Below are 16,579 nucleotides of genomic sequence, written 5' to 3'. Positions count from 1 at the left end.
GAAGATGCTGGGCCTCTTCTCCTGGACAGTGCCTTATCCTTTAAGGCCAGACACACTGATTATCTCTCATATCAGACAAGCAGGTTTCTAGGCACCTCAAGCAGATCTTCCAGCAGAAAGTGAAGACTTGAGGTGATGTGCCATCACTAGTTGGGCACTGGCTAGCAACTTCTAGTTTTGAACAAAAGAACCTGTAGTCCCATCCCTCACACCTACCATTGTCCAACGTTGGCGCTGTCCCCATCCTCCCTCACTTCAGTGTTGTGTCTCCACCCTCAAGATACAGGAATGAGGGCAATGCACCTCTACTGTCTGGGGGAAACTGTCCTCAGTCTCCATCTGGTGCCATGCTGTAACCTCTCCTTAACATACAGAAAAAGATCTGGTCACACTATAGATTCCCGGAACATGGTACGCTGCCAACCCCACTTTATGTATTACAGGCATGGCATATACAACACTCCAGTACTCAATATGAGGGCAAGTTTGATGCACCACTTCAGGCTTCAGCACAGGCTTTGGACCTCGCATTACCAAGTACAATTGAACGTCTCTATGCACATGCTAGATCAGTGTGATGCCAGGCCTGGACTGTTTCCATGAGGCACAGGGTCAGACTGATTTGCATATGGCCATGTCTAAACTGGGGTGGCAGAGTGGTCTAAAGAACGGTGATGAATTAAACCCAGATCGTATGACTGGGTGTGAGTGTTTGATTGGTTCAGATGCTCCGCCCATCACCACCCCCTTTTGTACTGCTTTGTTCGCCATAAGTTGGCAGGGTATGCTCAGACGTGAGTCCCTTGCTCACTTTGCCACTGGATTCAAGCAAGCCTGGCTGAAGACGGCTGAAATGCCAGAAACCGATCCTAGGAAGCTTGTTTCCGGTCCAGGGAAGGCATGGCTTGGCAGTTTGGGCTGGACTGTTCCCATGAGGCACAGGGTCAGACTGATTTGCATATGGCCACGTCTGAACTGGGGTGGCAGAGTGGGCCATAGAACGGTGATGGATTAAACCCAGATCTTATGACTGGGTGTGAGTGTTTGATTGGTTCAGATGCTCCGCCCATCACCACCCCCTTTTGTACCAGGCCCAAAATGAAAGACACGATCACAGACAGATGGGCACTCAGGTTCGGGGTTCAAGTCTGATCATCATGCAGGGGAAAGTCCCATCCCTACATATGCTTTACTCTCTTATCTCTGTGCCCTAATAACACCATCCACCTGTTTACCTTTTTTCTTTTTATTAGGTTTCCTCTTCCCTGCACTTCCCAGTCTGACCGCCGATTCTCTGCCTCAATAAAACCCCTTTTGGGGGCGGGGTTTGGGGGGGTCAGGGGTTCCAAGCTCCACTTTAATACTTTTATCTTCTCGCTATCTTTGAGAGCCCAGTACTCCTCCTCTATTCCACTCCCATTTTTTTCACTTCCCTTTTTCCATCAATTATGTTTTTATTCAATATAGTAATTCGCTAAAGGGAATTTAGTCCCTTTTTAGGGCTCGGCCTACGTCCCACGAAGTGGGCGTGGCTTCAGAGTCCTTTAGTGAGAGACTCGAAAATCTAACCTACGAATTCTAGAGAAGCTCGTGATTTTTGCTCGTCATTTATGTCAGCTGCATGGCAATTGGCTTTTGCATGGCTGTGTTTTTACAAGCCAGCACGCATTAGGCCATAGGCTGTAGAGTTGCTCCTCTTCCTGCATATTCCGTGCGGACACCCGCAGCAGAAGGCTATAATTCATCAATTACCAGCTGTCAGGGGCCGCGGTAATTAAAGCCAGATGCTCGGCACGCATTCACCTAATTTCCAGTTACTTTTTTTTTCAGCTGTGTGTGCGCGCATGCTGGCTTCCCTGCCAAACCTTGTTTTTTAGGTCTCGTTATCTGCTTGTTATCTGAGCTGCTGTGGGATGTTGCAGAGTCCGGGCGGCATGCACAGCTCGTGAGCCTGAGAACCCCCCTGCCCCCGTCCTGTCCAGGCTCGGGCCTCTCCAAAGCCCCTCTCTATTTGAGTTTATTTGGTATACTTTTGTTTATATAGCGCCTGGAACCTATGTCTGTCCAAGCAGTTTGGAGCTGCTAACATTGGCCAAGGTACCTTGACAGTTTCACTTAAATGGTTTGTTTATCTGCTTTTTATAGCACCAACGTGTCGTAATCCAGGTGCTTTGGAAAGCACATAGCCCTGTGGCAATTTCAGCTGACCAGATCCAAGCGCTTTCTACGGTGCCAATATATCAACTGAAACTAATAGGCGCCAATAAACATTTGTGAGAGGGTTTCATTGTCAAATGTCACTTAGTTGTGCTATGTTATGTCTTATATTAGCCTGGCGTTAACAATTGCACAGCGCCTTGATGGCCTCTAGGCTCCTGATTGCGCTATATAAAATTTAGATAAGAAATAAGGGATTGATTAAGGAGGCGCGCCCCTTGCAGCCAGCGTTGCTATTTTAGTCGCAGTATGTATTCATAAATTAGTGCTAAAGGCTAAGGAATCCGAGTCTGTGAAATGACATTTCGTGTGTCCTGCTAGACTGAGCAGAAATCGAAGGTCATGTTTGATTAACTATAGCGCTGGGAGGCCTTACCAGTGATAGAATGTGTATAACCGAGCATACTAAGTCAGTAAGATGTGTGCTGAAAATGTTTTTCCTAAATCATATTTCTGGGTACGTTCTTTATTTAAGTGCTGGGTTTACGTAACGCTGCGGGATTGCAGAGGCATATCTCTTAGTGTGCAGCAGGTGCAGTGGCACCGGCGCCCAGAGTGTGAAGGGCACCCCACCCCAGTGATGGATATTTTTGCCACCCAACAGGGGGTAGCAGGGACTGTTACCCTTAGTGCCATCAGGGCCGGTTACCCTTACTTTCATCAGGGCCCGTGGCACTCTTGCTCGGCCATTGCAGACCCGGGGGTATCAACGTGATTTATGTTAAATGACAAGTGAAACCGGTGGGGGGAGGTGGGGAGGGCTGCCTTGACAAATAACTAACAAGTGTTAAAAAACAAAAACACACAAAAAAAACAACTAAGAGGCAACAGATGGGAGACAGATTATTAGAGAGAAACATGTTTCTGCTGTAAACCAGGAGGGTGAAATACTCCTCCCAGTTAGTGGAAAAAGCCAACCAAAAACAATTTTTTTTTGAGTGGTCGTACTTTTCATAGTATTTTTCAGTTTTTGAATTGTTCTGTAGACATAGAACTTCAGTTAAAGAAAAAAAAATACTAATTCTGAGAAAGAATCCCAACTGTGAAATGGAAAGTGAAACAGGGCAAGTTCCTGTGGTGTTACAGATACCAGAAGGTTGAGTCAAGGCAGGTTGACTTCTGGCACCCCTCTGGTGGAATGAAGGGAAGCATCAGAGAACGAGGCAGCCTCAGTCTGTCTCCCGCCCTGGGAACAGCTCCATACACATTCACCAGATCCTAGTTCAATCTGAGTAACCAATAAACAGGGACTGGCTGCCATTGGTGCAAAGGTGTGACCCATTGTTCCATGACACACACTAAAGCCACCCCGCCACGGTCCACCAGCAGGGGCGTTGTTTCTTGAGCATCACTTCTCCCCTCATTGTCACTAGTTTAACCCCTCAATACAGCAGTCAGTAACTGAAGGGGACCAGTGACCATTTACAAAGCGCCTGCCAACAGTTGCACTGAGAGAGCCATGTTACCTTTATCAACATTTAATGCATTCCAGCTGCAAAGAAAATATGTGGAAAATAGCTCAGCCACATAATTTCACCATTCCAGCGTGTTGAGGGCAGCGTGTTGAGGGCTGCATGTTGAGGGCAGCGTGTTGAGGGCAGAGTGTTAGTGAGTGCTGCAGAGTGTGAGAGTGCTGCAGAGTGTGAGAGTGCTGCAGAGTGTGAGAGTGCTGCAGAGTGTGAGAGTGCTGCAGAGTGTTGTGTGAGTGCAGAGTGTTGTGTGAGTGCAGAGTGTTGTGTGAGTGCAGAGTGTTGTGTGAGTGCAGAGTGCTGTGTGAGTGCAGAGTGTGTTGTGAGTGCAGAGTGTGTTGTGGGTGCAGAGTGTTGTGGGTGCAGAGTGTTGTGGGTGCAGAGTGTTGTGGGTGCAGAGTGTTGTGGGTGCAGAGTGTTGTGGGTGCAGAGTGTTGTGGGTGCAGAGTGTTGTGGGTGCAGAGTGTTGTGTGAGTGCAGAGTGTTGTGTGAGTGCAGAGTGTTGTGTGAGTGCAGAGTGTTGTGTGAGTACAGAGTGTTGTGCGAGTGCAGAGTGTTGTGAGAGTGCGTGCAGAGTGAGAGTGCGTGCAGAGTGAGTGCAGAGTGAGGGCTACAGAGTGAGAGCTGCAGAGTGCGAGCTGCAGAGTGAGAGCTGCAGAGTGAGTGCTGCAGAGTGAGTCCTGCAGAGTGTGAGTGAGTGCTGCAGAGTGTGAGTGAGTGCTGCAGAGTGTGAGTGAGTGCTGCAGGGTGTGAGTAAGTGCTGCAGAGTGTGAGTGCTGCAGAGTGAGTGAGTGCTGCAGAGTGAGTGAGTGCAGCAGAGTGAGTGAGTGCAGCAGAGTGAGTGAGTGCTGGTGAGTGAGTGAGTGCTGGTGAGTGAGTGAGTGCTGGTGAGTGAGTGAGTGATGCAGAGTGAGTGAGTGCTGCAGAGTGAGTGGGTGCTGCAGAGTGAGTGGGTGCTGCAGAGTGAGTGAGTGCTGCAGAGTGAGTGAGTGCTGCAGAGTGAGTGAGTGCTGCAGAGTGAGTGAGTGAGTGCTGCAGAGTGAGTGCTACAGAGTGAGTGAGTGAGTGCTGCAGAGTGAGTGTGCAGAGAGTGAGTGTGCAGAGTGAGTGAGAGTGCAGAGTGAGTGAGAGTGCAGAGTGAGTGAGTAGTGCAGAGTGAGTGAGTGCTGCAGAGTGAGTGAGTGCTGCAGAGTGAGTGAGTGCTGCAGAGTGAGTGAGTGAGTGCTGCAGAGAGAGTGCAGAGTGAGTGAGAGTGCAGAGTGAGTGAGAGTGAGAGTGCAGAGTGAGTGAGTGCAGAGTGAGAGTGCAGAGTGAGCGAGAGTGCAGAGTGAGCGAGAGTGCAGAGTGAGTGAGAGTGTAGAGTGAGTGAGAGTGTAGAGTGAGTGAGAGTGTAGAGTGAGTGAGAGTGAGTGCTGCAGAGTGAGTGAGTGCTACAGAGTGAGTGCTGCAGAGTGAGTGAGTGCTGCAGAGTGTGAGTGAGTGCTGCAGAGTGAGTGCTGCAGAGTGAGTGCTGCAGAGTGAGTGAGTGAGTGCTGCAGAGTGAGTGAGTGCTGCAGAGTGAGCGAGTGCTGCAGAGTGAGTGAGTGCTGCAGAGTGTGAGTGAGTGCTGCAGAGTGTGAGTGAGTGCTGCAGAGTGAGTGCTGCAGAGTGAGTGAGTGAGTGCTGCAGAGTGAGTGAGAGTGAGAGTGCAGAGTGAGTGAGAGTGCAGAGTGAGTGAGATGGCAGAGTGTTGAGGGCAGAGTGTTGAGGGCGTGCAGAGTGTTGAGGGTGTGCAGAGTGTTGAGGGCGTGCAGAGTGTTGAGGGCGTGCAGAGTGTTGAGGGCGTGCAGAGTGTTGAGGGCGTGCAGAGTGTTGAGTGCTGCAGAGTGAGTGCTGCAGAGTGTGAGTGAGTGCTGCACAGTGTGAGTGTGAGTGAGTGCTGCAGAGTGTGAGTGCTGCAGAGTGAGTGTGAGTGCTGCAGAGTGAGTGTGAGTGCTGCAGTGAGTGCAGAGTGAGTGTGAGTGCAGAGTAAGTGTGAGTGAGTGTTGCTGAGTGTGAGTGAGTGCTGTAGAGTGTGAGTGAGTGTTGCAGAGTGTGAGTGAGTGCTGCAGAGTGAGTGCTGCAGAGTGAGTGCTGCAGAGTGTGAGTGCAGAGTGAGTGTGAGTGCAGTGAGTGTGAGTGCAGAATGAGTGCAGAATGAGTGAGTGCAGAATGACTGCAGAGTGAGTGCAGAGTGAGAGTGAGTGCAGATTGACTTCAGAGTGAGAGTGAGTGCGCAGGGTACGAACACTCGAACTAAGTCCACCACACATAAGACCACACACATAAGACCACACACATAAGACCACACACACCACACACACACACACACACCACTCTCACCACCACACACACCACCACACACTCACCACCACCCACTCACCACCACCGCCCACTCACCACCACCACCCACTCACTCACCACCACCACCCACACACTCACACCACCAGCCGTCACTGCACACTTTCACCGGGCACAAACACCACCAGCCGTCAGTGCAGGCTTCCACCAGGCACACAACACCAGACGTCAGTGCACACTTTCACCAGGCACACACACCTCCAGCCGTCTGTGCATGCTTTTACCAGGCACACACCACCAGCCATCAGTGCACGCTTCCACCAGGTATACACACCTCCAGCCGGCAGTGCACTCTTCTACCAAGCACACACACCACCAGCCATCAGTGCACACATAAATTGTTAACGCATCCACAATTAACTATTGTAGCAATCGCAGTATGGTGCACTTTACTTTTAAACATATTCATCTAAAGCGCAGCATGCCACCATTGCTACAATTCCAATCCAACCCACATAATTCTACTACACACCACATGCATACACTCCATAACAGATGGCTAAAAGACATTGCCATTTACAATCCCATTAGCTCTAACTCAAATAAATCCGAGACCTATTGCGGGAGGCCCGCGGTCCCTGCAGGGGACCCCATAGGAGGGCAAACCCCGTAGTAGTGCGCAGGGAACCGCAGGCCCGCCTGGGGGAGGGAGGGTGGGCGGGGTCGGACATGTGCAAGCCACCCCCCTTTTGCTGGGACTGATATGGGGCGCACTTCCTCCCTGGCGCCCTCTTTGCTGCTGCCCCTTTCCTCTGTCGGTCGCTCCTGGCTGCCCTCGCCAGCCTAGTCACAGGCCCCGAGCCCCCTCCTTCTCCCTCACTTCCCCCACGACGCAGGACGCGAGGCCCGCAATTTTACTCCAATTTGGAGGTAAGAGATCACGAAGCCTCCCCCCCAGGCCCCGTCCTCGGACCTTTCCGAGTCGACAGGGCTCCGTGGTCTAACCACGGGGGAGCCTAGTGACTCAAGCGTGATTTGTGGGGGGCCGGCGATCCATGTGTGGGCGTTTTCGGGCGGCAGGAAGGCGGCGAGTAAAGGCGCTGGTGGGGGGTTGTCTGGACGAGTAATAGCGAGGTTGCAGTGGCGGGGATTGTCGTGTGGGTCCGCCATCACTGCTTATGATATCCTCTGAGGGCAGCAGCATCGACAGAACGTGCCGCGGTGCATTTCGAATTGAAGCACCTCGAATACCTTGCGTGACATGGCAAAGTAATTAAGATGATTAATACGGTCGCATTAGTAAGGCGCGCTTTTTAATCCATCTCGTTTTTAAACCCACCTCGTATAGTTTTGTAGAACACCTCGAATCCCTTGCGTGTAATGGCAAAGTGATTAAATGATTACTACGGTCGCATTGCGCGCTTGTTAATTCATCGCTTTTAAATCCACCTCGTAAGTTTTGTAGAACGGGTGCGGCAGTCAGGTCAACAATGGCGGGAAGGCTCCGTAACCGAATGTCATCAATGGCGGCAAGGCTCCGCACCGAATGTTTCGTTTCAGGGCGGCATTGTCACCCCGAGGTTAGGCGTGTGCAAAAGGTAGGGCACGACAAATGGCGGCGAAGGCCGGATCGTGCGGCACAGCCTCGGGGAGCGAGTTCGAGGGGTGAATGCTAGTGAAGGGTTAGCCGGAGGGGTAAAATAATAAGCGAGGCTGGGCGTGCGCGATTGCAGCCGCCAACGCACGTTTACTTGATGCGGCCTGCCGGACTACTGCACGCTATGCTGGGCGTGCGCGATGGCGGTAACAAACGGGCACCTCATTGGAATGGCATCGGGTGCAAGGCATTGGCCCGCCCACGTCGTCATGCGGCCGGCGGCTCTACCGCACGACGGGCCGATAATAATAACATTGTGAATACACCTGCGATGGTGGTGAACGACTGGGTAAATGCAGGGTTGGCCATGCTGCTAAGGTGCAGGGAACTCGACACCGTAGCGACAGGCCTACACGGGGCACACGATAATTAGACGGTGCATGCGGGGTGCAAGGGCAGTTCATCCCCAATTGGTGGTACGGGCGGGGTGGTGCCCTGCACTGCGGGGCACTAATTTTAGGCTTGATGCTTGCACGTGCACTACACACTAAAGCGGGCATGTACAGGCAACATGCGGAACAATATTCAACATACGAATTAGGTGCATATAACATAGTAAGGCGGTACCAGTATCTAACACACAAGGGGTCCGTGTAAATGCGCCGCTTTCTAGGCGCCATCGGACCCACCTCCCCCCGGCCGGGTCAAGACGCCTCAAGCAGTGGACGTGCGCTTTTGCCTGGCACAAGCTGGACTACTGGAGGTCGTGTGTGTTGGAGGTAGAGGAGCAGAACAGGGGTGGGGCAGGTCAAGGTTTAGGACCACAGGCAGTACAGCTGCTGCTCGCCCGGACAGCCTTTGAGCCTGCAATACTAGGCATCCATGCCGCAGCTCTTCCTCGTGGGTTCGGCGTCCACCCCCCCTCCCCTCCCCCCGCCTTCTCGGCGGGCTTAGGATCCATGTTTCCTCGAAGGCCCCTGCTTCGCATTCAAAGACAGGGCCTCTTTTGCGCCTACCCCGCGCTGTCCTTGCTGCGTCTGTCTCGGGGGGAGGCGGCTAGGCCGCCTCCTCCATCTTAGGTTCGGAATAGTTCAGGCCGTTGCATCCTTCTGGGAGCAAGCAGGTCACGAAGGGGCGATAATTTTAGGTAAATTGTTATTAGCCTGCGATCATTTTAGATTGCGCAACGAAGAAGACACGCAAAGTTATGTTCTTCGACATAGAGGCAGTGAATTTACGTTTAACGATGACATGGATAAGAGTCGTAACTACTGGAATGTGCACCGACGTAGATGCAAAATGTTCATGGCCAACATGCGACCAGGAAACCCCCGAATTTCTCTTGCAGAGGCGTCAATTGCAGGCCCCCCCGTTACTTCAAACGTAAACTTAGGGGGAAATATTTTCAGTCGGCTTAATTACCAGCCTCTGTGGCGCTATCTTTAACGCGTCGGCCACTAACCGATGGGTAGGTGGTTCGAGCCCAGCCAACTCCTGTGGTAAATTCATGCTCAAATGTTGGTGCACTGCTAACTATTCCAGTACGCCTTATCTTGTATCACATGCAGACTGGTATTCATTGGCTAATTAATGAATTAAACTTGTAGGGGACCACGTTGCCTAATGTATAAGGCGTCTGACTTCGAATGATAACATTGAGGGCTCGGGTCCCTTCGTGGGCGGATATCGGTATGAAAATTACTTTTAATGATTTTAACTTGTTAGTGACGTTTTGTATCTAGCTCCCATTGGCAGTGCCGTGGCATAACTTTTCCACGTCAGTAGCCAGAGAATGCTGAGGGAGACGTTTTGGAACGAGCTCCTCGAATTGGCCGCACTCCAGCCAGCCCATAGGGCATCGTCGCACGGGATTAGGCTAGACACCGCGCTTTCCCGCCCATAGCTTCGCCCTCTCCCCGCCCAGGGCAAAGGATTGTCACCATGCACGCTCGACCCCCCCTCCTCCCAAAGTGATTCAGAACAATGATAGATGAATGCCGGGTTGACGCCGGTACGCGCCCAGTAAGAAACGTAATGCTACGCATTCACCACTCCTAAAGTGTAAGCAAACACGCAGCGTCAGGTCCACAGCGGGCCGCCAAACGGGCGGTCACGCCCGGCTCCTCTGGCGCCAGACGGGCTGGCTCCCCGTCAACTGCAGGGTAAGGGGCATTTGCATAACAGCTGGCAAAGGGCGTCCTTTGAGGGCGGTGCTCAGACGCGAGCATTCCTGCAGACAGTGCGTTTAGAATGGGGTCTGCTAATATTGCCTGACCACGAGCAGGCAGAAGAATACAGTTTGGTGCATTTTAGTTTATGCCGGGTAATAAGGAGGAGGAAATTGAGTGTCTTAATTATGCCCACCGGCGCAGGCACGGAGGCAATGGACTATAACAGCAAGGTGCCACTCGGGGGGCAGTTTGGCTCATGCAGGCACGGGTGGAGGCACTCTGGGGTGCTCCGGGGGCCAGGTGCACACCAAGTTGTGCACACACCCTGCATGCCACAGATAGCGCTGACATTATCCGAAGGTGTCAGGGCACTGCACAATAGGAACAAAAACTGATACATGAGAGCACGGATGCCAATGGCTGATTGCGGCAGGGCAGATGTCGATGTAAGGGCGAATACAGGAAGTCACAGAATACCTTCCGTGCTCTGGACCATGCACAGCAGGGCCATGACTGATTTATCATCCCAAGCCTAGCGGCTTTGGGGATCAAAGTGCGACGGTGGGTGTTTGCGCCTCTACTTGGTCACTGGTGATAATTCTGGCCCACTCAGCCGAGCGTTCCCCCGGGTCTGATGGAATGAATACCATGGTGTGGGTAACAACGGTATCTGCGAGGGGAGGGCGCGCCGTGGGAGTCACGGATGAGGCCGCCACTGGTATGGGGCGTTGCGCGCATCCGACCCCGGGCCCAAAGGAAATACCAATTTCGGTAATACATAACACTGGTCGTAGGGGCCCTTGTCCTAGGTAATTTCACCACAATACTGGTCCGTCGAGAGCAAATGTGCAGCTTGACAGGGACCCCAATAACTTCAGTTATTTATAGGCCAGAGACAAAGAAATAATGTGGTTAAAAATAACATACCCTAAGGGGAAAATGCAAAGACATCTTGGCAACATCCAGTAAACTATAGGTAGACACAAATACTGTATCCTATCGGACATCATGTCTTATAGTCCCAAACGAAAAGGAGAATGCAAGCGAGGTATAGCTGACCTTGTTATCTTTCTCCAATGTAGTAAGATTAACACATGGCAACAATAAATTGGGAAACACTAACAAACAGGTTAAAGAAATAAGGAAGTGTTAATTTCAGGCTAACTGAAGTAAATAAAAGAAATAGTGCAGGAATATTGATCCCTCCTCTCACCCTGACGACAGGGCCTATAGTGCACCAAGAGGCAAGCCAGTGCCAGGAGGAAGCCTCTGGGTGGCCAGGCTTGTTATTACACATGGGTAGTATAGTTCATTGACTCAGACACAAGAGGTCGGGACAACATATATCCGGAACTCAGTTAGTTCAAGGTGCCCTTATTGGCCATAAGGAAGATAAAGGAGTCATGGTGAAACGAGTTGTAGCAGTGGGAAGGAGGGGATTGTCCCCAGAATTGTGGTTACATCCGTCTACACTTGAAAACGACATAAATACGGCCTGACAGGCAACTGGCACGACCATTGTATTGGTACACTGGTTACTGTTATAAACTTCATTGCAGAACAAGTGCAAACGCTGGCCTGCGGAAAGTGTGCGTCCACACTGCGGGTTCTGGTGCGGGTCCAGTTAGAACAAGCCTTGGGCCCGGAGCAGGAGGCAAAGACCGGCAGAAGCCGTATCAGGCTTTATCACGGTGGAAGACACTTCCATGGTCTAGGGGATTAGCGATAGCTTTCTGGTTCCCCCCTCATTACTAGAGGGCTCAAGTAGTATTTGGTTGAGGTCCGTCTTTAGGCCTGTGATGAGGTGTTCTAGGCAGTTGTTAAGTGGTGAATTTATCACACACACCAATGTGCATCGGTCTGACTGCGCACTCCCATTTGGTTGTGTTCTCCTCTAACCCCCCTGCAAGGGGCAGCGCCTAGCATGCTCCTTGCTGGGTTCTGCACGCAATGTCCATGCAGGTGTTTGCTAGGGCATGGTACACTTTACATGTGCAATTTTCGAACATACACCAGTACCTCCAAGTCTCCGGCATGCCCATCCTCTGGATGGTGAGCACCCTAGGGAGGCACTGTCCACTCTGGCCAGGGTTGCCCCTCCTTCACGGGTCACCTTGGCCAGCAGGTAGGATTACCTGGTTAGGATGTCAGCAGTAGCTTGAGGGGACTGGTAAGGGTCCCCCCACATGGGAGACAGTGGCCTCCTCTATCCTTTGCAACCTTGATTGCAACTTGATTGTTATTTGACAAGGGTAGACGGAATAGTTAATTTCTCTCGCTCAATCAAGCCAAGAATTACACTTTTGGTCATTTGGGACTTTCTCTGAGTAACTGCCCCACGGATATCAATATACAGCGGATTTTGAGTATGCACTTTTAAGGAACAAGTGACAGCTCTCCTTACCACTTGTACAGAGGGTGAAGGGTGTCCGGGTGCCTGCCAGAACAGTGAGGCAAGTTCTACTCGAACTGGAGCCTCTGCTAGGCTGATGGAATGCTAGCTGCTGGCCTGGCAGGCAAGGGCAGCTAGGGGCTGCATTCACCAGGGTCAGGCAGGGTGTACGGCACCTTTACCCACATCGCATTAGGGGGCGGTGGCACCTCAGTGGACTCAATTCTGTTATTTCCCTATCCAGGTCAGGAGTGCATACGCTACACAACACACTCGCGGTCGTGTGATCGGTGTCCTGGTTAGAAACAATAGTTGCCCCCCCCCCCCTGTTTGGATACGCCTTGTATTTGATATCAGTCCAGCGCTTGCACGCCCTCGAGGGGAAGAGTTATTGACAGTCACCCGGGCTTACTCTTTCTTATCAGAACGTGTTTCCGTACATTATCCGTGGATGGGTACATGTTTGCTACACAGCTTGCAGCAACTCACCACGGAGTCATGGATATATGGGTGACCCTTCCTAATAGCCTGGGGGTCCAGCTTTTATCTATAGAAACATCAAGGATGTTTTAAGAGTAGAACACTTTGCCTTGACGGTGCAGCTTTCAGGGAGGCACACCAGGCCCGGTTACCATACGCTGTGGGTCAGTAGCGCGACCATGGGTGTGGGTTTGCTCTCACAGGTTGAGAACAATTTAGGAGACTTAGGCTTGGTCGGCGTCTTTCGGATAGACTGGGTTGGCGTGATCAATCTGAGGCGTCTCTCTTCATACCTGGCACGCTGACCCCGAAAGTAGCATACATATGTCACACTCGTCTAGCTCGGGATTTCCTGACATATGCAGCCTTATCCTTGGCCTTTTAGAGTCTCTGGTTAGTCAATTGGTGCATTACTGATTTGGGGGCTTACTCAGCGCCATTGTTCGTTGCTGGCACAAAAGTGTTATTCTGGTCCTTTTATGCACCCGCGGTGCACTGTATTGAAGGAATGTCACAGTTAGCAGTTGACACCTTGGTAGATATGGATGGTGGCTTTTCTTGTTTTGCTATGCAAGATAGCCATCACTGTGGCTTAGTATCTCATGCACTTTGAAGCATAGACTATACAATGAGTTGTGCTTGTGGTGGGGTAGCTCTCCTTTCCCAAGTAAAGATAGGGAGGCCTTGTCTTAGTGGCCTTCACCTAGCACTTCTCAGCACCTTTGCATGCCTGCGTAACAACGATCTTACATTAGCTGACGCGATGCTCAGGACACAGTAAAGCAGTTCAGCTATGGGACGTTGGTAGCCCAACGCCGCCAGAGCTCCCGGGTGAGTGTTCTATTGACTTCCGTGTAGGCAGAGCAGCACCCTTTAGGGGCCCATCATTAGGAGAGCCTCGGGACAGGTGTCCTTAGGACGGTTGTAAAATTTAGCGTCAGTGGGCTTGCCATACAGAGCCCTGATAGGTCCACCGGGGGGAGGAGTTATCCTCTCAGGTTCTACCCCAGGCTCTGGCTGCTGGTGTTTCTTTGGCTAAACTCCAGGTACCTTGCAACGAAAGGTTGCCACAGACCTAGGGTGTCCACAGACGCTGGTTAGTTTAGAAGAAATACACGGATTACATTCGAGCGCGGAGTTCTCCAGTTAAGTAGGTGGCTGAGCCTCTTTGCAATTAAGCATGCAACCAAGTGGGGACTGGGGTACGACATGGATATCTAATAATCAAGGCTCTTAGCACAGATGGTTATCCTCAGCAGAGGTGAGATGATACAGCAGGGCCCCGTACAACATCGGATGCGGGAATCCGATGGGGTGCACTTGTCCAAAGTGGGGATGGCAATTTTCCTATTGGACTTGGGGGAGGCTCTAGAAACAGCCGGATGTAGATAAGGAAGAGAACTAAAGGCTAGGTAGTGGGGGCTCTGGGCGCAGCGGGTGCCACGCCCAGGGCTGTGGAAAAATAGAAGGCGACCCCCATACAGGACAGGCGCAGGAACAGGACCTGAAGCCACAGTGCGAGAGGCACAATACTGAGTCATACATAAGCCAAGGGGCCCTTCTTGGGGACTTGGTTCAACGGCACCCCGTTAGTCCTTAGGGCGGTTGTAAGCCTGAGCAACCGGGGGTTTGCTAATAACGCCCCTCCTAGCTGGGCAAGGTGTGAGTTGACTCTCCCTTGTTCAGAGGTGGGCGGGGCAGGTGGACGATAGGTCCATCGGGGGAGGCTTGCCTCCCAGGTCGACACGTGGCCAGGGCCACTAGTGTCTGCTTATTTGGCTCTACTTCAGGCGCCCTGCAACAAGGGGTTGCGGGGTGGAGGGGTCGCCTGTCAGTTAACCCGCTCTGTTATTTGTATCACAAATAAACCTGCAACTTTTTATTCCCAAACATACTTGTCTGTGTATCATTTGGGTGGAGGGTTGTGGGGCAAGGGTACCGATGCAACTACTATGCCGGAGGCCCGCGGTCCCTGCAGGGGACCCCATAGGAGGGCAAACCCCGTAGTAGTGCGCAGGGAACCGCAGGCCCGCCTGGGGGAGGGAGGGTGGGCGGGGTCGGACATGTGCAAGCCACCCCCCTTTTGCTGGGACTGATATGGGGCGCACTTCCTCCCTGGCGCCCTCTTTGCTGCTGCCCCTTTCCTCTGTCGGTCGCTCCTGGCTGCCCTCGCCAGCCTAGTCACAGGCCCCGAGCCCCCTACTTCTCCCTCACTTCCCCCACGACGCAGGACGCGAGGCCCGCAATTTTACTCCCCTCCCTACCGCTCACCCGATGAAAGGGGGGAAGTGGGGAGGGGGGAATAGTAATGATGTTTTTGTCTTCTAGGTTGCAGGAGGAGTTACAAGGCGACCCCCATACAGGACAGGCGCAGGAACAGGACCTGAAGCCACAGTGCGAGAGGCACAATACTGAGTCATACATAAGCCAAGGGGCCGTTCTTGGGGACTTGGTTCAACGGCACCCCGTTAGTCCTTAGGGCGGTTGTAAGCCTGAGCAACCGGGGGTTTGCTAATAACGCCCCTCCTAGCTGGGCAAGGTGTGAGTTGACTCTCCCTTGTTCAGAGGTGGGCGGGGCAGGTGGACGATAGGTCCATCGGGGGAGGCTTGCCTCCCAGGTCGACACGTGGCCAGGGCCACTAGTGTCTGCTTATTTGGCTCTACTTCAGGCGCCCTGCAACAAGGGGTTGCGGGGTGGAGGGGTCGCCTGTCAGTTAACCCGCTCTGTTATTTGTATCACAAATAAACCTGCAACTTTTTATTCCCAAACATACTTGTCTGTGTATCATTTGGGTGGAGGGTTGTGGGGCAAGGGTACCGATGCAACTACTATGCATTTCCTATGCTTGTTTTTTTTTTAAGCTGAAACTATATCCCCCAACTTGCTTTTACGTCAGTAGAGAGCGGATTGATTCGTATATGGCCGTACTACGTGTATCCTGCAGATCCTTTAAGTAAATACCACTGCTAACACACCACCGCCTCTGTACTCACCACTGGGTTTGCAGAATCTGAAATCTTATCTCCAGTTACACGTTTCCATTAAAGAAGTTTATTACAGTCACAGAGTTGGATATTGTCCACTAATATTTTCATCATTGTGAAGTAATAATACAAAAAGGGTGAAAAAAGGGTCATAGGGGAGTTTAAAGACCTAGCCTAGGTTATGCCCCTTATTCAATAACTTTAAACACCAGAAAGCCTAGGGGTCTAATGAGGAGGAAATAACTGGGTATATATGGGTCTCAATGATCTAGAGACGTTTTACCACAGTAGGATGACCAGATGATATAATTGATCATACAATAGTTTGATGGGGATCCTATGAACTGAGCGAGTCCTTTTTCACAACCACTAACACTTCCTTTTAGACAGGTTATTATTTATTCCACTCCTAATGTTTGTGATATCCACTCAGCTTTTGGATTAGAGGTTTGGATATTTCCTCCTCATTAGACCCCTAGGTTTTCTGGTGTTTAAAATCATTGTGAAGTAGCATTTCCTTGATTGAGGGAAGGGTGGTATTCTATTGTCCCTAAAGAGCAATCTCTCGAAGACCCCTTTTGAGGAAGTCAGATTTACACTGGGCATGCCAGTGAAGAGTGCACGGAATGGGAGCTCTAAAATAGGGAATAACAAGGCTATAAAGATGATCAGGCCACCCATTCGATTATTTCTCCCCTATGATCGGCAACAACCCATTTAATAATTTTAATAAATATACAGGGGGAGAAGAGGATGTCTCTTGGAAGGGCTTGGCTTGCTGGTGGCCCAGTCACATGTCAATCACATGACAGTATTCTACCTTGCTGCCTAATCCTTAAGCACACTCTTTAAGTGAGTCTGCACGTTGCAAACGTTCCCTTCTTGCCTCTGCTTGTGTGTGTTTCAGTCCTTGGCTACAGGTTACGTCTCTCCCATGGGAGAGCCTTCC

General features: G+C 51.4%; 1 protein-coding gene across 1 annotated transcript in view; it reads right to left on the bottom strand.

Moving 5' to 3' along the window:
* Positions 1-16,579, bottom strand: part of SRGAP1 (SLIT-ROBO Rho GTPase activating protein 1) — a 548,065-nt gene that overhangs the window by 260,625 nt on the left and 270,861 nt on the right. The window lies entirely within an intron of this gene.

This window comes from Lissotriton helveticus, chromosome 1_1 (genome assembly GCF_964261635.1).
Source record: "Lissotriton helveticus chromosome 1_1, aLisHel1.1, whole genome shotgun sequence".
In the NCBI taxonomy this organism is placed as follows: Eukaryota; Metazoa; Chordata; class Amphibia; order Caudata; family Salamandridae; genus Lissotriton; species Lissotriton helveticus.
Note: the sequence above shows the minus strand (reverse complement) of the source record. Positions and strands in the feature narration are given on the sequence as shown.